The sequence below is a fragment of the Ambystoma mexicanum genome, chromosome 7q, assembly GCF_040938575.1.
Source record: "Ambystoma mexicanum isolate Mex_15411 chromosome 7q, UKY_AmexF1_1, whole genome shotgun sequence".
NCBI classification, from domain to species: Eukaryota; Metazoa; Chordata; class Amphibia; order Caudata; family Ambystomatidae; genus Ambystoma; species Ambystoma mexicanum.
This window is the reverse complement of record NC_090941.1, coordinates 676,047,850-676,073,411: the sequence shown is the minus strand read 5'-3', so window position 1 is coordinate 676,073,411 and position 25,562 is coordinate 676,047,850. Positions and strand designations below refer to the sequence as shown.

General features: G+C 44.9%; 1 protein-coding gene and 1 long non-coding RNA gene across 4 annotated transcripts in view; one reads left to right on the top strand and one right to left on the bottom strand.

Annotated features, from left to right (window-relative positions):
- Nucleotides 1-25,562, bottom strand: part of ATP8A2 (ATPase phospholipid transporting 8A2) — a 3,773,191-nt gene that overhangs the window by 2,033,299 nt on the left and 1,714,330 nt on the right. The gene's annotated exons all lie outside the window — the stretch shown is intronic.
- Nucleotides 23,014-25,562, top strand: part of LOC138528357 (uncharacterized) — a 197,547-nt gene continuing 194,998 nt past the window's right edge. Inside the window, exon 1 of the long non-coding RNA XR_011284128.1 lies at nucleotides 23,014-23,430. This is a non-coding gene — a long non-coding RNA (uncharacterized lncRNA). The remainder of the gene's footprint in view (nucleotides 23,431-25,562) is intronic.

Sequence of the window (25,562 nt, the reverse complement as noted above, 5' to 3'; positions counted from 1 at the left end):
TTTGCTTTCATCCAGCATTCTATGGTGTTGTATAAAGAGGAGAGTGTGTCACTGTCCTTGTTGTAATCCCCACTGAGTTCGAAGACTAGCTGGGTATCATCAGCAAAGTTCGTAAAGAATATACCCATTTGGGAAAGCATGGTACAAAGGCAGTGCATGTAAAGATTGAAAAGAAGTGGGGAGAAACTGGCTCCTTGTGGGACGCCACAATCCACAGGTTTGGTGTTAGATGTTTTATTTCCCCAGACAATCCTCGATTGCCTGTTTTGAAGGAATGAAGCTATCCATTCGGTTGCCCCTGGTGAGCAATTTCCTGATTTTTCTAGGGCTTCTCTGAGTTTTGTGTGATCCAGCAAATCGAATGCTGCCGAGAGGTCCAGCAATACCAAAAGGCCTGATTTGCCTTTATCGAATATTGACAGCATTTCTGTCTGAAGGTCTAGCAGAGCAGATTCTGTACTATGGCTGGAGCTAAATCCGGACTGCTGTGGGTGTAATAAGTTGTTTTTGTCCGCGTAGCTTTGTAGTTGTTCTGTGACCACCTTATCCAAAATTTTCAACAGAAAATTGCAGTTGGTTATGGGTCTAAGGTTGGCTGGGTCTTGCTGGTTAAGGTCTGGTTTCTTTGGCAGGGGAGTGACCGTGACTGTTTTGATGATGTTGGGTACTGTTAAGTCCCTAAAAGAAGCCTTAACCATTCTCTAAAGAAGGGGGCGAAGATAGCTATGTTGTCCAAGATAAATTTTGGGGATAATACATTTTCCAAACACGATGTGCATCTCATGCTGGAAAGTGTTTTCTTTTCATTTCATCAAGAGTGATGGACCTGAAATGAAATTTGGGGTTTTCTGATTTGGTCTTATTCTCTAAAAGATTGGTGCCAATTGAGGTATTTGTGGTCTGGCAATTTATGATGTTTTCTCTAGCTTTGACAATTTTATTATGAAATGCGGTTTGAACTTTCTCGCAGTCCATATCGGTGGATTGGAATGGTGGAGTGAGAGTGGTGGGTTTGTCCAAAGATTTTAGGATCTGGAAGAGCTTTCCAGTGGAGTTTGCCGCATTACTAATGATGTTATTATAGTGATTTTTCTTCAAATCTATAATTTTGGATTTGTAGATGTGGTCTGCATTCTTCCAATTTGCTTTATTAGTTTCTGAAGGTTCTTTAGGCCATTTCCTCTCAAGATTCCTTTTGTCCTTCTTGAGTTCAATAGCTTCTGCATTAAAGCATTTTTGGTGATTAGAGTTGGGTCGGACTTTCTTGTTTTTTAGAGGGGCGTGGAGGTCTAATAATTTTGTCATGCCATGATTCTATGTTGATATTAAATGTTCACAAGAGTCTTCATCATTAGTGATGTTCATAATTTTCAGCATTTCTTTTGATAGCATGCTACTCGTAATTTTTTTAAGTTCCGGTCAAAAACTGATTTCGGTATGTTAGATGGTTTTTCCTTTTTAAAGTTCAGAGTCAGGGAAATTTCAATTTTGAAATGATCTGACCAGATGCATGGATAAGTGCCAAGCATGGTTACTTTTGAGCTGTTTGTGACAATTCAGTCCAGCTGGTTCCTGTGATAGCCGTAGGGCCTTTGTTAATGATGGTAAAATCACTATTTTGTAGGTCCTCTTCTAGGGTTAGGGCTTGTTGGTCATGTTGATTTCCTCTCCATCTATTTATGTCACCCATCAATATAGTTTCTGTATTGGTGGATTTGAGGTTATTTAAGATGCTCACAATTTCATCGTTAAATTCTGATGTTAGAGATGGAGGTCTGTATATAGTTATGATGTTTATACAGTTGTTTTGGGTGGGGGTCAGTTTGAGGTGAATAACCTCACATCCTGAGCACTGAATCGGGGTGGCAAAGAGCTTAATTGAGTTTTTTGCGATGACCGCCACTCCTCCGCCCTTTCCGGATTCTCTGTTTTTAAGGTAGATGTTGTAGTCAGGTGGAATAGCAATGTCTATAGTAGGTCGAACGGGTTCTTGTAACCATGTTTCCGTTAGACATAAAATGTCTAATTTCTCATCAATAATATAGTCGTGAATTTCTTGTGCATGTTTGGTCATTGACCTGGTGTTTAGTAATGCAATTTTAAGATTTGCATTATTGGCCACTATCTCATGAATTGTTTCAGTGTGAGTATCAGCTTTGGGTGGTATACTTTTGGTCTGTGTTACACTTTGTTCGGGAGGCTAAGGTCTGTATCTAAGGAATTCTTGGACCAGGCCTTACTGTTGTAGAATAGTGGCTTGAGACAGTAGGTCATTAATATTAGGGTAGCCCATACCTGTATGTTAGCTGTCAAATGCCTGTGTTCGAAGTTCGGCAGCGATTCCTGCCGTGTGCCGTGGGATGCCGTGGACCGGCGTAGACCGGCTTTGTCGCGGAAGCGCCGGCGCTGAAGCGCCTGACGTTTCCTTAAGGCGACGTTCTGGGAAAGGTAGTTCCCACTGTCAGGGCTTGTATCTGCGTCGGCAGAGAAGCCTGGAAGCGCGCGAGGTGCTTGTTTCTTAAGGTAAGTAAGCAAAGACAAAGCGGGTGAACAGAGAAAAAGAACCTTTCAATCTGTCAATTTGTCCACTGTAGTGCTGGCTTATATTTAAGTTTCAGATATTTAACTTGCAATACAAATGTTTAAAGAAAACAACTTGGTAAATCAAGTCTAGTGCATCAATCCTTATGGGACTGAGCTTTTATTCTAGTGCAGTTGCAGTTGACAAAACAAAACGCACAATGTTAAGTGTTCCGTGCACTATACTTTACCAATGAATGTATGAATGCTTCAGTATGGCGCGCAGCGCACACTTACTAGCAGGCCACCTGGGGCAGACTAACCTTCATATATATTGGAACAAGTTGGATGGGATTACTTAATACTAAGAGATGACTATGGACAGTTCTATGCTAAATACTTACAACTATGGCTTTGGAATGGAATGGGCCCGTCAAAGGTTTGGCTTGGACTTCACTCGCCACCGGTCAGGATTCAGGGCACCTGGACTCTGCTCTCAGCAAGGCACTCTGGTCTGCACGGCCTCTTGAACTGGATCTGACGGGTCGGGTTACAGCACTGCTCTACCGGTTTGGATCTCTGGTTCTAGCACGGGTTCTTGGCCAGAAGCAGCAACAGCTCAGCCAGGCTGTTGGATTTTGTGATCCCCCTTGAAAGTTTAGGGGTTAAAATCAGGTTGCTAGATTTTAATGGCCTGCTGAAAAGGGATCAGCTTTTTGGGTTGGGCCTTTCTGCTTCAGAATTCAGGAGTCTGGATCTAGGTTCTGGAGTCTGGATCTACAGATGGGTTCTGGAGTCTGGATCTTCCTGCAGGGTGCTTCGCCAGTGGATCAGTTGAGTGAATGTGTGTGTGTTTTGCCTGTCCTCAGCAGTCCCTATTTATCCATTTTCCAAAGTGGGTGGGGAAGCTGATGCCCAACTCTCTAAGGATCTGATAGGTTAGAGAATTCCCTGTCCCCTGATTTGAGAAAGGAACCGTGTGTCATGATGTGTCAGAGTGATGCTGCCATTTACAATCTAGGGAAGAACCTCCCCTTGGCTTTTACCCAGAAAATCTATTTTTCCCCAAAAACATTTTCAATATGCACAACTTGTTAATAATACATATACACATAACAGATTGCCTAAGGTACATTTCTGTCAAAATCTTATCTTCCTATGAGTTTTGGTTCATAAATGACAATTTTTCGCGCTTTTGGTTGGTTACACATTTTCGGATCTGTACAACTTTACACATACATGCAAATACCCTCTGGACATATTCCTGTACTTTTTCATGTTCCTAGCATAATTACAATAGCTACAATATTTAAAAAATTGTGTTTCAATGTCGTGCAGATTCCAGATTAGTTTTAATCTGTGAGCACATTTTTCATTTTAATAATCTCTAAGTTTCATATTTTTGTCAGTTTGGCACACTATTTTATAAGTCTTTTCCCAAAACATACAGTTACTTTAGTTTCCAATCCACATTTCGAGTCTGGCCCGTCTCCAAGCTTGGCTGAATCAGAGTCACATCGGCTTCTTCCTGCCAGGGCAGTTGATGTCAGTCACACCCAAATTAGCATTTTCATTCAGCTCAAGGGAGTCCTTTGTCTACACTCAGAGCAACATGCCAGAGTGCCCCTCCCATTTCCTTTCACACCAGCCTGCCAGTTTCTTAGCAGAGAGCAGGGGGAAGATTCCTTTGTTTGGGAGAAGGTGTGGAATTTCTTTGAAGCTCAGTGTGGCTAACTTTAACTTTTAAACACAATGGCCCTCATTAGGACCCTGGCATTAACCAATGGCGCTATTAGCGCCATGGTTAACGCTGGTAACTTACCGAATCGGCCATGGTGAAATGGGGAATTACCACCCCATTCCAAGGTTGGCGGGGCGGTAATTCCCCATTTACCGTTGGCCCGTCCCCATTCCCATTTTTGCCCCATAGGGCTCAATGGGAAGGGGAAGGAGGTAATTATGGTACCGCAAATTGCGGTACTGTAATTACCTTCAAGGTCCCTTTGCGGGTCCCTAACTTAACTGCTGTTACAGACCAGCCGTTAAGGTCGGGAGCCGCAAAGGGACCTCATAGTAAGGCGTTAAGGGGTTAACTGCACCGCAACCTTTTACGGCACCGTTAACCCCTTAACGCCTGTGTCGTAATGAGGCCGAATGTCTGAAATTGTCTTGTCCTAAAATAGAAATCACATGTTTAACAAATACATCAACCAATTTCTTAATTCAAGCCTTTTTAAAATATAGTTTTGAATTGTATCCACCTCTTAGGCTTCTGATAGCAAGTCTCTCTTTGGCATACTTTGAGTTCAATGTACAACCTTAAATATGACAGGTTTTAAAAATCGTCAGCTTCTGACAGAGGTGAGTAACGGTATTGCACCCATTTTTTACATAATTTTCCAAGCAAGCAATCTTCAATGTGGATTTTCTTCTGATAAGTGTACTTTTGTGGACATTGTATTTATGTGGATTCTTGAAGTAGAATGATGTTTAACACCCAACAAGGAGGTTGGATCTTTTGGGTGGTTTGTGAGCCATGAGTTTTGCAAATTTGACAACCAAGAAAAACGGATTTTCACACAGCTCTGTGTTTCTTTTGCAATCAGCCTTGCTCTGTGGGCAGCCAAATGATGGGTTTTGGCAGTGGTCTCCTGTGTTACCACTGATATAGGCAAAAGTGGATGGCGGCCTATTTTTCAGATTTTTACTGCGCACTTTTGGGTGATTTTTAGCAAGCAGCATGCTTTCCGGCGGCCTTTCTGATGTTCCTGATGCAAGCAATGCACAGTAATGTTACAGGGCCTGGACTAGTGGGTTGAAACATCCCACAGTGTGCCAAGCAAATAAGTAAGTTTACATAAAAAAGAATGTTGGTGTGCAGGATTTCCTTTTGTGAAAAAATGAAAAGAAATTGGTTACACAAAAGTTAATCATAACTTCTTGTCAGGTCAGGAAATTGGCAGACTAGACCTAAAGAAATTGCCAACAGTGTGCTGGCATCTGAGTGACCTTTCACAAGCATCCTGCTAACCACTATTGGAAACCCTGTGCTTGCTGGATGTCAGGCATGGGCACTCAATGCCTGATCACACTTTGTGAAGCTTGCAGTACAGGATAACAATCATGCCATCGTTGTCAGGACTTTACTGCAGCACACCACCTGCACAATGCAGTTGCAGAAGCCTGGTTCTCAGGCTGCTAAATGCCTGCTCGAGGGTACACAAGTCACAATGTGCCCTTGCTTGAAGTTATCTTCGTGGTGGTTTGTGGGGTTCAGGATTAGTGTCAGGAACGGGTGTCCTGAGTCCTTGCTGTGCCTGTGGGTAGGGAGCTGCACCTGTGCCCATGCAATAAGTGGGTATCCAAAACCTGCTTCAGGACAACCTACATTTCTGACTGTGCCATGCCATGGAACATTCAAACAGCTGTCCAGGGCACAAAGGCGTCACATGGTCAACAACCTATGAAAGGGTGTATGGCAGCGTGGATGTAGATGAATGAGCTATGGTTGGTCTGCCCAGCCTTCGCTGGGTGAGGATTTGCTCACCATTTATCAGCAATGGAAGTGGTCTCACACTTGGAACAGGGGCCCCTTCTGCTCTGTGGCATGTGCCTCCGACCCTCCTGCCTCTGCTGCAGCTTTTCTCCTGATCATCAGCTTATTGGCCTACAAGTGGAGCACACCAGCACTCAAGTTCACCACAGTATGTGGACACACCTAACCCTTTTTCAATTGTTGTGCTTTGAGATCACCTGCCAGTCATCACCTCTTTTGACTGAGGTTAACTTCTGAATGTTTTGGTTGAAATTTCAGACGATTTTCACAATCATAATCACGTTGTCAATATATGAAACCTTTCAGGAGTACTGCATTTGACGTATGTGGTGTCGGCCAAATGCTGCACGCCCATGTTTTCTATTCTGAAAATGGCAGATTCTGCATGCAATAGCCAATTCATAACAACAATTAAGCCTGCATTTGTAAATCAACAATTATACATACAATCAAGACAACTTCCAAGAGTGCTACTGTGCTTCTGGTTGTTTTGCTCACAATTAACAATATTTATAAAGAAAATAATACAATTTTAATCGAGTCACAACTGGAAATGAAGGCGGTTGCTCTGGCAGTTTTTCTGTTTCATCGAAACCTTATTTAAGTTGAAAAGCAGGGTCAGCTGTTCTGGGTTGCAAGCCTGTGACCTGAATCTGGGATTCCATATTACACTTACAACCTTTTCAAAAATCATTCTTAATTGCCACCGTCAGCCTCTGTACGTTCATGGCGCAGGAATTAACATTGATTCCTTTGAAAGCCGCCAGTTTTTTGCACCTGCCCATAGGAATCCAGGGCTTCTTTGCCAGCCTAACAATGACATGTTGGCAGAAATGATCCTGTATTTATATGGCACAGCCGGTGAAAACGGGTGGTGGGGGTCCTAAATTCTGATCGGTACCCCTATTGCGCATTTAAAAAAACATGAAAATCAACCAAATGTGGTGTGCCTTGGGTAAACCTTTGAGGCGTTTCCACAGTTCTTAGCAACTTTAGGTGATTCCAAAATGAGGTCCCTAGTGTCTATGAACTGGAGCATTTTGATTCCCCTTTCATCTGCCACACAAACCTCTACATTGCCTCGTCCTGCTTATCTTCTTTTTCTTCCTGATGTGTGATCAATCGGTTTTTTTCTTTGCCGACTACACAGTGGCTGCGTATAGTTGCCTTTTCCATAGTTTTTCTTTGGGCATTTAAAAGAATGTGAACATAACCCAAAGGCAGAGGAGAGTCTAGAGCAAATTAACGCAGCAATATTACATTGAACATTAAAACTAGAGCTATGATAGTCCACAAAGGAACAACTTCAGCCCGACCCACTGCCTTCAAGGGAATTCACCATTGACCGCAGAGAGCCTATGGACGGGAGACGCTATCGGGGATGGAGCCAACCTCATATGAACGGGTAAAGAATTACGAATGTGTGGAATGGCCACTGAGAAGATTTGACTTTAAGTCATAGGGCCGCATTACAATTGCGCCGGTCTGGAAAAAATGGCAGAAAAAAATCTGGTCATTCTGACATTTTTTCCGGATTTCAAGTTTGCCAGTGGGGCCCACAGATCTCCTGGCAGACCTGACCTGCCGGAAGATCATGGCCCCTACTGCCCCTACTGGCAAAGAAATGCCTGAATCACCGGCACTGTTACCAACTGTGCTGGTGATTCAGGAAATCCCATCCATAGAGTTCTATGGGACTCCATGGGAATGGGAACTCACCGGCTCTCTGCCGCCCGTAATATCCCGATAATACAAGTAAGGGCAGTTTGCTGGTATTCCCCCCCGGTAATACCATCTGAATACTGGCAAACTCCTAATGAGGGCCGTAGTGGTCCGTATTTAGGGGTTGACTAGCCAATGGAGGGCCTTACTCCAGTTACAGTAGGAGCACCCAGTTACTTAGAATTTTGGGGCTGGGTATTGAGGGTGTTGAAGAACCACAGTATACCACAGTAACCAAAATAGGTGCTCCAAATTTCAAGCCCCAACTGGACTGCAAGCTGCATGAAAAGCCAATTTAAGAGGGACTCACATGAGAAAATGATAGCTCACATTTATCAAAGACTGGATCAGTGCCTGTAGCACTCACTCAGAAGGGAACGGCAGCGATAAATGGCGTTATCCTATGTAGTATGGAAATCTGGAGCTGGGAAGGGTGCAACCTTTTCACTGCATGCTCTTCAACGGACACTTTCACACCAAATCTAAAGCCCGCACCTTAGCTGATACCCAGGAAAGGGCAACACCATCCTTGGATAAAATAACTAGATGGGGATCACAAAGCAGGAACTCTTGGTAACATTACATTTGAGGCTGGCAGCTCTCATGCAGACCTCATTCACTGGCAAACACTGACCTGGACAATGGATTTCCGGTAGAAATAACGCCATTCAATAAAAGAGGTTATATCAGCATACCAGTGAATTATAACCTTTGACCCAGAGACCCCTCATAGCTCCATAAAAGTGGAACAATGTTCGAGCCTAGATGGACTGCTTGGGGAACACACAAACCACAGACTCGGACCTCAACAACTGAACGGGTACTGCCTGCTGACTACCCCTAAAATGAGCAAATTCATTCCAGGTCCTGGCCATCCATTCCCATGTGGGTAGGAAAAATAGCAAGCAGACCCTCATGGTCTATTATATCAAAGGCCTCAACGAGATCGAGCGAGATCATCAGACACGAATTCCCTTCCTCCAAAATGGGTACAATGGCAACGACTACTTGGAGAGTAGCTGTCTAGGTACTTTGCTGTATGTTGAAGCCTCAATGATAGTTGAACAATAAAGAGTGCCAGTGAATAAGTGCGATCAGTTGCTTGGCAACTACCTTTTCAAGCACCTTACCCCAAAAAGGGGAATCCTGTCGTAGAGAGGAAAGTGATTAAGATGCTGGGTCAAGTGTTGCCTTCTTAAGGCGTGGGACGATTAGGCCAGTGGTCAGATGAGAAGGGAAGAGTACCTGATGGAGAGATGCTGTAAAGAGTAGCCATTAAGGCTGTAGAGATTATTTTTCAAGACTTTATCAGGAATAACAACATCTACGTTAGTGGTGGGTTTCAAAGAAAAGAAGAGAGCAAAGCACTGATCAAAAGGCAAAAGATCACAATCTCATCAGGGCAAAATCATACATAGAAGGAAGAAAGGCTCATGGACTAGGGGAGCCTTTGCTTGTACGTAAAACCTCTTAAATAGTCTTCATTTTATTGATAGAAGACCTGTTAATATAATTTACCATTTGAATGTACTATATCCCATAGTCTGGCTGTTTGAAAAATAACTGTACACTGATTATTTGCGGTATTTAATGATTATACCTAATAAAAATAAAGAATTAATTTATAAGGAATTAAAAACAATTAAAAATTACTGAATTATAAAAGAAATACATGTGATGGAAGGGTAAGGGGTTACATCTGGTGTGTTATTTAAACATGGGGAACGCAGGGCTTGGGAGGGACCCACCTAAAACCCCCCCTAAAAAAAGTTATTCTTTATTTTTTGGTTCTTTAAGATCACATAGAAACATTATTTGCTGGCAAGATGTGCTCGGTATAATAAGATGGTTTTGTTGCAGATGACAGTTTTTACCAGGTTTTTCTAAAATGTAAAGCTATACATAGCCTACTCCGATTTTGAACTGTGGTAATGTTTCTCCAGATGTCTTAAATTACTTTGGCTTTGTTTAAGTGTTTGAATTCCACTGGGTCGTCTTAACCCTGCGGATCATCTTTACGGTCAGTCGGGCCACAACTTCCACAAATTTAGAGACTTTGTTAGAATTTCTTTGTTTTAAAAGGCACCAGCTAGACGCTCCAAGGCCATTCGTACTGTTGAATCTAAGAAATCCTGAAAAAATGTGTGATCAGAAACATTGAAAAGACAATATTGTGAGCTTTGGGGATCCTTTTATGACCTGTATGGATAGGTGTAGGTTGGGTGTTGGAGTATTGAATGGCTTATATTCATTGTTTGGAATTTGGGGGGGGGGGGTAGGAGATGTAGGGATGTGGTGTGGTGTAGGTTATGTTATGTGGTGACTGTTAAGTCTTGTTGTCTTATGTGGTCCTTTTTGTATTGTTAATGACATGATTTTGGGGCTAGTTTATGACTATTAGTATTTAATGCTGTTTTCTTAAGTTTAAATGTGTTGGTCTAGTAGTTTGAGATTACGTTGCTTAGATTCTTATAGATCACAGTTTATTTTCTTGTACTCTATGATGTTATTTTTAAATGAAGTGGGAAAAAAAGAAACATTGGAAAGTCTTATTTTTGAACTTAAGCTTGGGTTTGCCTTTTTATGAGTTTGAGAGGCAGAAAGCTGAAAGGGAATCAGACATGGTCCTGAATAGACTATCAAAACTCGGGTATTGCTGCAAACTGGCCAGAGCAAGAATAAAGTGAAGTCAAACTCATTCCCAGTAATATAGGTATTGGCTGAATTAACCGATAAAGCAGGTCCTGCAACAATCTTGATGAAAGAGCACAGTATTTTCTGAAAAATTGGAGTTTCATTGCCTACTGCTGGGGACCGCTCTATTCCACTGGAGACTTTTTTCTGCTGTATTTCTTAAATAATCTAACCCTCCCCAACCCTCATGAAATGATAAGTGTATTACTTTTACTGTTGTTTTTTTCTACCAGTGTTCTGCAGTGGCAGATACAGTTTTCTGCCCTTGTTTAAGACTGATCCATTGTTTACCAATGAGGCGCTTTTCAACTTTTGGGTTCTGCACACATTCTTATCACTTGCTTACACAGACTGGCCTGCTTTCCACACACTGTCTTCTATGTGTGCTGATGCAGCAGTGCATCATCCATACATTATAGAGATATCTTATTTGTGTCTCAGCATGATTGTGGAAGCTTGATAAAGCGCCTGTGCATGAAACGCATTGATTTGTTCTCTGTCATCCTTACAGCCAGACATGGCGTCTCCAGCCTTCCTATTTCACTGTCTCACTGCGTCAGAACTGTGGGTGTTGAGCAGGCTCTGTGGGGTCCTTCCCTGGACCACCTGGACTTTCTTCTCTGGTCACGTGGTCATCCATTGCAGTCCTGCCTTCCCGTTAACAAATTCCCACATCATTGCAAATCATGCACCTATATCATAACACACTGACATCTTTGTAATAAGTGGATATTGGAAGTTTCATAGTCCCTTCCCAGAAGCATAATGTGTAAGTGATAAATGCTCTTGAGCATAAAAAAAAACAACAAAATGAGCATCAACAAACTTGAGAACATTTAGATAAAGGTGACGAGTGTTCAGTTGTCAAAATAGGAGGTTGGCAGGTAACACACAGTGGTGTTCAATGATAAGATTATGTAAAGTGGATGTAATCAATATAAAAGGAATAACTTAGTTGAGAGAACTAGCGCTAATTCGAGTTGTAAATAGAAAATGTATTTAGGCTTTCGATGTGTCATTTTCTACGAGAGTAGTGTACCACGTGTAGGGTCAATGTAGCAAGAAAAATGGGCAACATTTGTTTCTCTATTTTTATGAAAAACTGAGAAGTATTAGGGCACATTTTGTGACACCACCTCAGATGAGGAGGCTCACACTGGCTCATAGGAAAATGCAGGGCTTTAAGTGGGCTGGGGCTAGGCTCAGACATCTCATTCTAAGGCGAGGCCCTGCCGGGGCTCACTAATCTCCGCTGGAAGGCCCGGACGCTACAGGACAAGGCTTTTTTTTTCCAAAGTCTGATGTTCTCGCTCATGTGCGAGAGCTTCAGGCTTCAGAAAACAATGCCTTTCATCCACAATCGTGGCGCCGCACCTGCGAGGCATCCCTTCAAGCAATAGATGCCTGTTGGCCAGCACCACAATTATGGAGAGAAAGGTGAGGACACTGGAAGCAGAAGGCTTTTGTTTCAAAATCCTGAATGCGAATGAGCAAGACCTTCAGGATTTTGAAAAAAAGCCTCTGCTTCCAGCGGCCTCAACTTTTCAGTTTCAATGGTGATGCTGCCCCTCCCCAGCTGGCGAGGGGCAGCGCCACTATTAAGGCTGAGAAGGTGAGGCACTGTCCCCCTGCCAGGCAAGCCTTTAGAAAATAAATGCATAGATCAGCACCCTCTCTCCCCAAAAGGGGGAGAGGGTGCTGATCTCCATCTACAAAAGGCTGCCTGGCAGGGGTGCCTGTAGCCCATTTAGCTGGGGCTCGTGAAGGGGGCATGGCCTAACGAGCCAACAGGCGACCCCCCCTCTGTTAGGCCACGCCCCATTGATGAACCCTGGCTCATTTTTCAGTGCCAATTAAGGCATTGAGGTAATGCTTGAACAAAGTCCAGTAGGTGAGTCTGAGCCTGTTATGTGGGCCTCTGTGTCGGGTTAAGACACTGTGCAGAAGGTACATTGCACCTTTAATACAGGTTCAAGGGAATTTTAAAATCCTCCAGTTTGGGGCAAAACGCCTAAAATCTTTGCAGTGTTTAGTAGAATAGTAAAGGGATGGGTTTGTCCCACAGCAGTGCATGGAATATACTGAATGAGGTTCCTTCCCATTGACCACATGACTCAGTGACACACTGTCCACAGACATCCAAACATTCATAATAAGCTCCTGAGTGGACTACCCTTACTCTGTATATCCTAAAGCTATTGTGCTCAGCCCTAGTTTGGGCCAATGATTGCAAGTGTCTGCCCCTTGTCCACCTTGGTCCTCTAACCCAGCAGGTCCCTCGGATGTGGGCACTGCATTATTGCATCACTCGACTGTGAACCATTCAGCGTCAGGGGATGAACTGCGCGCCAAAGCTATCCCAAAATAATGCACAAGGCTTGCCCTTTGAAAAGCTCTGCCGAAAAATGAAGTCATCACACTTTGTACTCCATTCGGGAGGAATTTAATCTAACTATCAACGCATGACTTATCCTATAGCTATAAATTATAATTGCAAATCCCGGGAAAATGAGTACGTTAATAGGAAAAAGCTTTTCAAAGCTGAAACTAATACTCAAGCGACTGACTGAAATGTAAAAACCTGTTAGTAGGAAACCTGACATGGCATGCGATACTTTCATTAAATTATGTTTCCTGTGAGCGGTCGAGAGCATCTTTTTTGCTTCAACAGTTAATGCGATCTATAAGTTTTCATCAAATGTGAGTGCAAGTAGGAATACAGGCCAGTGCCCAGTCCCCTTTTTTAAGCACATTTGATGGTTCTCTGCCTCATTGTGAGACTGTCTGCTTGGCTGCATATAGGGCCTGTGTTCGCTGATCTCAAAATCGGTGTCTGCGTCAGCATTCCCATTTTTGCTCAGGGTCGGGTTCCAGGCGGCAGATTTCAAGCCCAATATGTGCCCACCATCTGGTACCATCCATGGATGAACCTTTGAATGAGCATCACACAATCTGGAAAGCACCTCTCTTTTGTTGGATATGTAAAACTCTGCGTTTGGGGTCAATTTACACAGGCATTTCTTTCTGGGATCCCTTGTTTAGGCTCTGGGACTACGGATCCACAGCACTGGTCCAGAGACCTTTGAAAGTCAATTTTCCTGGACAGCAGCACTTTTATGGACCTACCAGGATGAAGACAGGAAGCTAACATCATCACACACTGTTCCCCTTTCCAACTGGCTCTTTCTTTTTCTGTAACGCTCACCTGATTCCCGTAGAGGCGCCGGTCTTGACTGGGCGTATACCGTATCTTCAAAGGTGATGTGTAACACACGGCTGGCTCTTTTGGCTGGACCTCTGTGCACTGTATGTCTGGCTCGAAGGGTAAGATGTCTTAGGTAAGTGAACGCCGTGCTCTCCATCTGCCTTGAGGCAGGGTGCTGTAACCAGTTTATTCACTGGATAAGGGGAGCAGGCCTCTTGACTTCAGAAAACTGCTGTCCGTCGTTTATTGCACGAACGGTAAGTTTCGAGTAATTCTAATGTCTTTAAAGTCTTTAGTAATGATGTCTCTTGTTTTGCAGGGTTCCGGCGATGGCGGATGGAGGGCTGAAGTGAGTTGAAGATGGAGCCCGTGTGATGAATAGAAGCGCCTGGAAGCACGTAAGTAAGCGCTTGTTGCCTGCTTCACGATGCGCTCTAACTGTCTTTTTATTTTGCAGGTACAAGTTCGGGGCGGCTGCAGGGTGCCGGAATACCCACTGGGTTAGATGTGGAAAGGAGTAATGGCACGTGAGTATTAAAGTTCCCCAATGTCTTTAAACGCACTTTGTTTTGTCTTTCAGATGCGGGATGCAGCGCCGAAGGCCTCCGGAGCGTGCGAAGAGTTGGTAAGCTTTTGTCTTTCAGATGCCGGAATGCAGTGTGAAGACCTCCGCAGCGCACGAAGAGTAGGTAAGCCTTTGTCTTTCAGATGCCGGAATGCAGCGCGAGGCGTTGGTGACAGCCGATGGACCAGGTAAGTGAAGAGCTGTCACTGAAGACCGTAATGCTAACCTGTTCTTTCTTGTCTTTATAGGTGTTGCTGAAGACTGGATTCAGAATGGTAAGCCTTTTTCCTTAGGCCCAGGATCAGATGCAGAAGACACGATGAGCGTTCTGCTGCTGAGGATGCAGAATAACGCAAAGCAAGATTCATCCATCGGGTGTGGTTTAAATAGCCTCCTGTAGTGCTTAGGTGTCTCCTTCCACAGCCACGCCTAGGTAAGAAAAGAGTTCCTGCTTTCCAGAAGAGTTCCAGTGTTCTGAATCTAGGGAGTGGCTCCTGCCCCACCCAACAGGAAAAGTAGTTCCAAACAGAAGAGGATCAGAGGCTCAACTGGCAGGCAAGTAAGCAGCATGGTCTGCTGCAGGTAAGTCCACCCAAGCATTATGAGCCCGGCGCTTCCAGCGCTGGGACTGGGCATATTTATGAGCCTGGTGCCACTGGCGCCAGGACTGGGTCCAAAAGGTCCCAATTGGGACTGGTTGGCACTCGGAACCTGGGTTATGGATCTGCTTCCAAGGGAGTTGGGAAAACCCTGACCTTTTGGAAGCAGAGATCATGACAGTACCCCCCCTCAAGGCCCCTCCCAAACCGGGCTTCTCCGGGGGTTTTGGCTTGTCAGGAAATGTTCGGTGAAATCTTTTGATTAGGCGAGGAGCGTGGACATATTCAGCAGGTTCCCAGGATCTCTCTTGGGGGCCGTAGCCTTTCCAGTCAATTGGGTAGAATAGGTTAGATTTGGAGATCTTGGAGTCCAGAATGCTTTTGACTTCAAACTCAAGTTCTCCATCAACTAGGATAGGTTTTGGAGATTTGGTTAGTCGGGTTTGAGGTTGCACGGGTTTTAATAGAGAAACGTGGAAGACCGGATGTATCTTCATGTGCGGGGGCAAGTCCAACTTGACCGCTACTGGGTTTACTATGGTAGTGATGGAATAGGGACCAAGGTATCTTGGGTTGAATGTGCGTGGCCCTTTTAGAGGTAGATATTTGGTGGATAACCAGACTTGATCCCCTACTTGATATTGAGGGGCTTCCTTCCGATGTTGATCTGCTCCTTTCTTGTATTGTTCTTTAGCCCTTTGAAGGTGAGAAACAGCTTCCTTAAAGGCTTGGGTGATTGTAGAATGCAGGTAGTCTACTGCTGGTGTTTCAAGATCATGGAGGGGATCCAACTCCGAGGTTCGAGGGTGACTGCCGTACAAAAGAAAAAACGGGGTTTTCCCAGTTCCCGAATGGACAGAGTTATTGTAGGCATATTCGGCTATCCAAAGGATGTCTTTCCAAGTTTTTTCAGTTTGTTGCAGCATGCAGCGTAAATACTGTTCCAGAGTTTGATTGGTCCTCTCCGTTTGTCCGTCGGTCTGAGGGTGGTGACTGGTCGATAGTCTCACATCAATTTGAGCCGACCGACAGCAACTTCGCCAAAAATGAGAAATAAATTGACTACCTCGATCCGAAATTAGAACCGAAGGAAAACCGTGCAGTCGGACGATGTTTTCGAGAAATTCTCGGGCCAGAGTTGCTGCTGTTGGCAAGCCTTTGAGCGGAATGAAATGCGCCATCTTGGAGAATAAGTCCACGATTACTAGAATCGTATTGTATCCGGAGCATGGAGGTAGATCGGTGAAGAAGTCCATAGAAAGCGTATGCCAAGGGCGAGGTGGGATGTCAATAGGGCGTAAGAGGCCTGCTGGTCTTTCCTTTTGACTCTTGTTTTGGGCGCATACTCCACAGGACATTATAAAGTCTCTGATATCTTTTTTCCAAGACGGCCACCAGAAGTAGCGCTTGATCTTTTCTGAGGTCTTGGCCATACCGGGATGTCCTTCCATTAAAGAATCGTGATAACAAGAGATTACTTTTTTCTGTAAATCTGTGCTGGGTAGGTATAATCGTTCTTGGAAATACAATAAGTTGTCCTTTACTGCAAAGTCCTTTCCCTGCAGATGCCAATTCTGTATGTCTGCTGGAGTTACAAGTTGCCTGGCTTTATCCTTAACTTCCTCTATGGATTCTGTGGGGATTACACCCAGAATTCTTTGTTCGGGAATGATTGGTACAGGTTTAGGGTTGATCAAGTGTTCTTCCACTCCCATCCGAGAAAGGGCATCAGCTTTACCGTTTTTTGTACCAGGTCGATAGGTAATTATGAAGTCAAACTCGGCAAAGAATAATGCCCAACGGAGTTGTCTAGAGGATTGGGCTTTTGCGGTTTTCAAATATTGCAGGTTTCGGTGATCTGTAATCACAGTAACGGTGTGTCGGGCCCCCAGCAGATAATGCCGCCAAGCCTTAAAGGCAGACTTGATAGCCAGAAGTTCTTTGTCAGTAATCGTGTAATTGATTTCAGGAGGCGAGAATTTGCGGGACCAAAATGCCACGGGATGCAACTGATTGGTTACCGGGTCCTTTTGTGATAGAACTGCCCCCATGGCAAGGCTTGAAGCATCAGTTTCCACGATGTAGGGGAGTTCGGGGCGAGGGTGTTTTAAGATTGGTGCAGAGATAAATTTAGTCTTCAAATCCTGGAAAGCTTGTTCCGCCTCGGTAGACCATTCAAAACGTTTGTTTTTCTTTAACAAGGCAGTGATGGGCTGGACTATTCGAGAGAATTCGGGGATAAACCTGCGGTAAAAGTTAGCGAAGCCTAACATGCTTTGCACACCTTTTACGGAGGATGGTGATGGCCATTTGAAAACTGCATCGACCTTCTTTGAATCCATACGCACTCCGCCAGGTGATAATATGAATCCCAAGAATTCAACTTCAGTCACGTTGAAAACACATTTTTCCAACTTAGCGAAAAGTTTGTGTTGACGCAATCTTTCGAGGACCATTTTCACGTGTTTCCGATGTTCAGATTCCGATGAAGAATAAACGAGGATGTCGTCAATGTAAACAACAGCACACACATCTATGAGCTCTCTGAGGACATCGTTCATAAAATATTGAAAGGCGGCCGGGGCATTACAAAGTCCGAAGGGCATGACCTGATATTCAAATAGCCCATACTTGGTGTGGAAGGCCGTCTTCCATTCATCGCCCTCTTTTACTCGTACCAAGTGGTAAGCTCCTCTAAGATCCAGCTTTGTATATATGCATGCTTTTCTGACTTGGTCCAGGAGTTCAGGGATCAAAGGTAACGGATATCTATTCTTAACGGTGATCTGGTTCAGGGAGCGATAATCTATACAAGTTCTAAGGTCTCCTTCCTTTTTTGGAACGAAGAACAAAGCTGAAGAAGCAGGGGACTTGGAAGGACGAATAAACCCATTTGCCAGGTATTGATCCAGGTATTGTCGAAGGTGAAGGTTCTCAGGCTCGGTGAGGGCATAAATTCTACTACAAGGAGGAGTAGATCCAGGTATCAGGTCGATCTGGCAGTCATAAGACCTATGAGGAGGTAGAGTTAGCCTGATCCTTCCGGAAAACATCTTGGTATTCTAGGTATTCGGGAGGTAACTGGGGAGTCTCTGAAGAAATTGCTGCCAGTGCAACACCAGGTGGAGGGTGACAAGTAGAGACACATTCTGGAAACTGGACCGTTCTTGCTCGCCAATCGATCAGAGGATTGTGTTTCTCTAACCAAGGTATTCCTAGAATAATCTGAAACTGAGGGGCCTTGATCACATCGAACACGATCTTCTCATGGTGTCCATCTTGACTTACTAGCGTCACTTCTTGAGTGGTATGCGTTACTGGCCCGGAGGCTATCTCCGTACCATCCACCGTAGTAATGACGTCCTTTGCAGCCTTGGGACAAAGAGTTAGATTCATCCTCAAAACCATTTCATGATCCACATAATTGCCGATGGCACCGCTGTCGACGTAAGCTTCAATTGCATGTAATCGATCCGGATTATCAGGGCTGATGAGGACCATAGGTATCACGAAATGCGAGGTCACGGAACTGGTTTTCACGCTCGGCAAGAGGACCTCTATTCTTGTCGGGCGAGGTCGTTTCCCTGCTCAGAGTTTGTAACTTTGGTAACTGCAGCTCCTACTGCCTTCTTGGCAGGTTTCACCGGACAGTCTCGAAGAAAGTGCCCTGAGTTTCCGCAATAGAGGCATAATTGCAACTGTTTTCTCCTTTCCCGCTCCTTTTGTGTTAGAGGACCTTTCAGACCCCCTATTTGCATGGGTTCCCCGGAGTCTACTCCTTTGGAAGGAGTTGGCGGTTTGGAAAATACTCGAGCATCAAACTTGGAACGATCGGCCTTCCTGTTCTGCAGTCTGTGATCTATTTGAACGACTAAGTCTATATAGTCCGAACAATCTTGTGGGGGATTCACTACTTGGGCTAACACATCTTTGAGCTCTCCGTGTAGACCTCTATAAAACAGCGTAATCCTTTTGTCCTCAGGCCAGTGAGTTTCCACTATCAGTCTGTTGAAAGACGCAATATAAGCCAAAAGGTCTTGATTACCTTGTCGCAAAGAAAGAAGCTCATTGTCCAAGGCCTGCCCCTGTGAATGTCTTGCGAACAGTTTTTCCATACTGAGCTGAAAAGCTTGAAAATCATGGAGGACCGGATCATCTTGATTTACTAGAGGGATCGACCAGTCGCCCGCATTGCCACTAAGGTACGAAAGCACGAAAGCTACTTTAGCTTGATCAGTTGGAAAGGCTGCTGGCCGGCATAAGAAATGCAACCGGCACTGATTGATAAATACTGCAAACCTCTTTGGGTCACCAGAAAATCGTTCGGGCGGAGCCAGAGGTACATTCCCAGGAAGGTTGATCTGCACTGGATTCATAGAGGATGTAGAAGGAATATTTCCCCCAGATGCGGGTAACGGGGTCTTTCCGGCTTGTGACTGTAGCAATTGTCTAGCAAGATCATTTGTTCGCTCCTTGGAAATAATCAGTTCCCTTCTTAGAACGTTCGTTTCCTGACGGGCTGCATGCACTTCTGCCCTTAGTTCCCCAAGTAACTGGGCTAGCTGGTCGGTATTCGAGGTTTCCATAGCGCCTGGACGGGAGTTTTGTGGTAGGCTTTGCGTTCAGTAACGCTCACATGATTCCCATAGAGGCGCCGGTCTTGACTGGGCGTATACCGTATCTTCAAAGGTGATGTGTAACACACGGCTGGCTCTTTGGGCTGGACCTCTGTGCACTGTATGTCTGGCTCGAAGGGTAAGATGTCTTAGGTAAGTGAACGCCGTGCTCTCCATCTGCCTCGAGGCAGGGTGCTGTAACCAGTTTCTTCACTGGATAAGGGGAGCAGGCCTCTTGACTTCAGAAAACTGCTGTCCGTCGTTTACTGCCCGAACGGTAAGTTTCGAGTAATTCTAATGTCTTTAAAGTCTTTAGTAATGATGTCTCTTGTTTTGCAGGGTTCCGGCGATGGCGGATGGAGGGCTGAAGTGAGTTGAAGATGGAGCCCGTGTGATGAATAGAAGCGCCTGGAAGCACGTAAGTAAGCGCTTGTTGCCTGCTTCACGATGCGCTCTAAATGTCTTTTTATTTTGCAGGTACAAGTTCGGGGCGGCTGCAGGGTGCCGGAATACCCACTGGGTTAGATGTGGAAAGGAGTAATGGCACGTGAGTATTAAAGTTCCCCAATGTCTTTAAACGCACCTTGTTTTGTCTTTCAGATGCGGGATGCAGCGCCGAAGGCCTCCGGAGCGTGCGAAGAGTTGGTAAGCTTTTGTCTTTCAGATGCCGGAATGCAGTGTGAAGACCTCCGCAGCGCACGAAGAGTAGGTAAGCCTTTGTCTTTCAGATGCCGGAATGCAGCGCGAGGCGTTGGTGACAGCCGATGGACCAGGTAAGTGAAGAGCTGTCACTGAAGACCGTAATGCTAACCTGTTCTTTCTTGTCTTTATAGGTGTTTCTGAAGACTGGATTCAGAATGGTAAGCCTTTTTCCTTAGGCCCAGGATCAGATGCAGAAGACACGATGAGCGTTCTGCTGCTGAGGATGCAGAATAACGCAAAGCAAGATTCATCCATCGGGTGTGGTTTAAATAGCCTCCTGTAGTGCTTAGGTGTCTCCTTCCACAGCCACGCCTAGTTAAGAAAAGAGTTCCTGCTTTCCAGAAGAGTTCCCGTGTTCTGAATCTAGGGAGTGGCTCCTGCCGCACCCAACAGGAAAAGTAGTTCCAAACAGAAGAGGATCAGAGACTCAACTGGCAGGCAAGTAAGCAGCATGGTCTGCTGCAGGTAAGTCCACCCAAGCATTATGAGCACGGCGCTTCCAGCGCTGGGACTGGGCATATTTATGAGCCTGGTGCCACTGGCGCCAGGACTGGGTCCAAAAGGTCCCAATTGGGACTGGTTGGCACTCGGAACCTGGGTTATGGATCTGCTTCCAAGGGAGTTGGGAAAACCCTGACCTTTTGGAAGCAGAGATCATGACATTTTCTTAGATTTCCTGAGGATGTCTGGGTGAGTTTGAGTTCATCCACATTTGTTAGTCCGCTTTATTTTTAATTTCTCCACCCATTCCTTCTCTTGGGAGTGAATTCCTATGTACTTGATCTAAAGGTCCCACCCAATTTCCAAACCTTGAGAAAGACAAGAAGCAGAAACAGCCACTGTGATTTTCTTTTTTTAATCCTACAAGAGGTTCATGGCAAGCCGTTAAGAGAGTGCAAATTCTGAAAAGGAGTGCCAAGCTTCATGTCTCTGAAAAACGCCTTGAGAAAGGGAATATCAATTCATGACTCGAGAGCACAGGGATGGTTTCCTATCAGAAGATGCCAATCCTGAGAAGCAGTAGAGAGGCTGATAACATGCATCTAAGAGACTGCTGATCCTCAGCAGCCGTAAAAGTGTGTTGCCTCTGATAGACTGCCAATCTTGAGAATTAGTCAAATGTCCAAAATGTTGGTACATTTGTCTTATCAGTGTCATTTTGTCCAACAATGCTAGCAGTCTTTCCTGTTTTTGAACTGATACTTTCCAATTTCTCATGTTAATGATGACTTATTAAGTGAGGAAGGTAGTACATTGCATATGGACCTACACTTATTAGTCATAAAAGTGTTAGAATTAAAACAGGAGTATTAGTAGTTGCAGCATATGGGAACAATATCAGCACAGAGAAGCCCACATTAAGAAGCACCTCCATTTTGCCAATCACATGGGTTGAGAAAACACATCATACTGATCTTCAACTGTTAACGGGGACTGCAAGAGAATTCTGACTAAACGTTTTACCTCCTTGCCAACAGAAGGTCAATGAACAGGCACATGATGGAAGGTGGTTGTGTAGCCACCTATAACATCCCAATGCATCATTTATCCCAATATAATTTCTACCGACATAATGGGGAGACGATCCTAGGCTTTACCTTATGTCTCCTCTGATGGAGTTATCTTCTCGTCAATCTCACATGGGCTGGAGAATGGCCTCCCTAACCCTCAAAGCCAGCTATAACCAACAAAGCTATAGTCTCAGGCCACCTCAGCTCACCTATTTGGAGAAACGGATAATTCATGGACTACTCCTACCAGTATTCCAATCTATGTCAGGGAAAACCTGGACTGGAGCAGGGAGAGTCCCACACATAGCCCCAAGAGGAAGACTAGTCACTTCCCTGAAGCTAGGAGAGACACTACAGAACATGACCCAAGCCCAGGGTACCCATACCTGCCTTACAAAACACACTGAGAATAACCACATTTTCCATAATCCCACTCTTCTATGGATGGAAAAACTGGAACAGGACTAATGATAGGCACCAATGGAATCCAGTGACAGGAAGAACCTGAGCAATGCTTTACACCTCCCAAAAGGTACAGTCATGGGGCTCTTGCGCCCCTTCCTCACTTAATACTCTGAGATGGAGAAGGATGTACAGACCACACCTCTTGGGAAAGGAAATCACATGTCTTTTTCACAACTGCAAGCACAAAGGATCGAGAGTCCTCTGCATCACAACCTTCAGTGAAATCAATAAGAAAGACACTAACATCACAAGCACATCCACCATCCACCAGACCCTGGCCTTTTGTGAACAAGAGACAGTCAAAGTGGCCTTGCGGGGGAAGGGCTCCAGCAACAGGGAGGGAAAGGAAAGAGCAGCTAAGGCCATCAATTGTGGAAGACTTCCTCCAAAGAGTGGGGACTACAGAGCATCACAGTCACAGAGCGTGCTCAGACAGGTTATGTGAACACTCTGGGTGAAGCTATCCAGCAGTTCCCAAAATAGCAGTGAAATAGACTTTGGGAGTGCACGGCTGGTGAAGCAAAGAATGAGTTTGGGAGTGGAGAATGAGGAGGGATACTGGAAAGTAGAGAGGAATTAGGTGCTAGAGGGAGCAGAGGTGCAAGGCAGGAGATAAGTGGATGAAGGAGGGGAGGCATTTGCGAAAAGGGCTGCCGTCTGTTTAGCTGCTATATACTGAGTGCTGCGATCTGTTGTGCCTCGGAACGTTTTTGCTGCAAGAAAATAAAAAACACGGAAAGAAAGGGACTCGTGTTTGTTTATATCGTGCTTGCATCTTTAACATCCTCCGGTCCCGCCCCCTGGAAGAAGGAGGAAACGCCTTGAAATTGGGGACCCAGCAGCCCTTGCGGCGATAAGCCCTTCTACAAAAAGGGCTGCCGTCTGTTTAGCTGTTTGGCTGGACGCTGGGACGGGGTCGCCAAGATTTATCCAGGCACAAAGGTTGCGACTGTGGAGAGCACAATTCAGGTGCAGAGTTCCAGTCTGCCCCAGTCCCTGTTCTCTGTTTCTTGGGAGAGGAGCTGCACGACATGCTCAGTCCTGTCGTTGTTTCCTTCTGAAAGTCATTTAAATACTGTATCTACATGCAGAGCTGATTTCTAGTGCAGTGTTCCAGTCTGCCTCAGTCCGTCTCCAGCACGCCGTCAAGACTGCGTTATCTGTGTCGGGTAAATGACTTTAACTGCTGAGGGTCCGCAAATCCGAAGGAAAACTCTTCAGCATCGTCGTATGCTGAATCCGTGGATGGCTTTGAAAGCAGTACCAGGAGAAAAGGTAAGCAAATCCATTGGGCGAGCACTCCATGCCCCCTTAATGCTACCTGCTGCCTTACCTACTGCTCTGCAATTACAAAAGCTGTACTCTTCAGCAGCGCCGTCCCACGTCCCTCTCACTACAATCCTCTTGCCTGAATCGCAATCCGAGGAGCAAATTGACTTAGCTGTGAGTCAGCAGATAAATACTTTTCATATGCCTCGGAACGAAATACGCGAAAATGTGCTTGATGTTCCAACTGATTTTTCAACAGCTCGTGAAGGGCCAACGACAGTGAATGACCTTCCCTTGCATTTGCCCGATACATCCTCAGCTCTCCCCGAGTTGAATACAGGTACCTCTCAAGAGTTTTACGCCAAATTCAACCCTACAAATTACTGATACATGCCGTGAAAAAAGGCCATTATCATTTTTTAATCAGTGACAAAGAACTCCTAAAGATCTCTAATGCTGAGGGGGCTCAATTGACTATTCTCCATCCTGTACCCATTGATCCTTCTGCAATAAATAAGAGTTTAATGACAAACAATGCCCCATTCTGCACAGCTTCAGAAAATGAAGTGCAACGTCAGACAATTTTGTTTTCGGCACATGAAGAACAAACTGTAACCGGCCAGCAGTCCCCTCAGGTGCCTGCAAAAATCTCTTTTATACTGTTGAAACCTCCACAGAAATCTCTTGTTACACCTGTAGGGCAAAACTCACTGTGGTAATATGAAGGTGGTTCTACCATTCCCTCTCTAACCCCTTCATTATTGACTGCCGGCGAAACATCTGCAAAGCTCCCATGTGGCGGATACATGACGGAACGTGTCCCTGAATATATTGACTCGGGAAATGACAGCACTCTTGCTTGTCAAGCACCCGAGGTCCCCGACACTCGTTCCAAAGCCAATTTTGGTCTGCTCACGCTTGACTCCACGCCCTTGGGTGCTTCTGCCAGTCTTCCCAGATTGCCCTCCACCCAAAATAAGCTTGAATTAAGATCCATTGCTTGAGCACACCGGCTTCAACGCATTGTCGAGCTTAAATCTAAAGCTAGCGCGACAACAGTAACAGCAAATGATAAAATAACTTTGAATGCTAGTACGCCCCATTCAAAACTTATTCATCCACGGGACGAGGTTATTGTCACAACTCACACAAGAAACTCCTCTTTTACTAATTCTCACTTCAAACTGGATAGCTCACATTCTTCGTCGGTGGACCTTGTGCCAGGATTGCCTCCCCTGTGCATCTACGTTGAAGCACTCTCTCAGATTCATAACAACGTGTTAGTTGCTTCTGCTGTCGCTCTTGCACCATTTACAAAATTGCTGGAATCCTTAAATGGGACAATTTCTGATCAAGGAGCGACAATCTCAAACTTGGCAATGAAGCTGGATAAACTAGAATGCTTCACTGGCTTCCTACAAGAGCAGATGGAGAAGGATGCCGAAAAGTCTTTTAGGTGGCAAGACAGGCTGAGCGACCTGGCTGCTCGGCACCACTGCCAAAATGATTCTCTAATCGAAAGATTACTAGAAGCAGTAAAATGGATGCGTAAAAACGCCTCGACAACCAAAGAACTCAATCTAATAAAGTGAATCAAATAAATGGAGGTCTTGTTTTAAACCCTTCGATCCCCTTTGTCGGACCACCCAAAGAAAACATCTTGGCTCCACATTCTCTTGCCAACTTAGCTGAAAGTGCCGTAGGAGACCGAAGTTGCTCGAGCAATGCTCCTCCCAAGGTTCAAATGACCTTTGTTTTACCTCAACCCCCTTCTGTGTCGGTGAATGTAAACGACCAGGTTTCGTCATTGGCAAACACTTTCAATATTTTTAATGGTTCTGCTAAAACCATTACAAGTGACCCTAAAAAAGCGACATGTGCCAATGTAAAAAATACAAAAGAGCAAACTCAAACAAATAAAGCACAAAAAAATGTTCGTCAGAAGGTGAAAAAATGTATTTGAAATATAACAACCCCCAGAAAAAACAAGTCTTTTTGAACGGAAGTCTAAACCTTCACAATCTGCAATTCCTGTCGCTCCAATTCTATTGAAAGAGGCAGAAGTAGATATGCAGACTACCAAAAAATCCAACAAAACGTCAACGAATTGACTCCAGTGCTAGCAGTGTTTCCAGTTC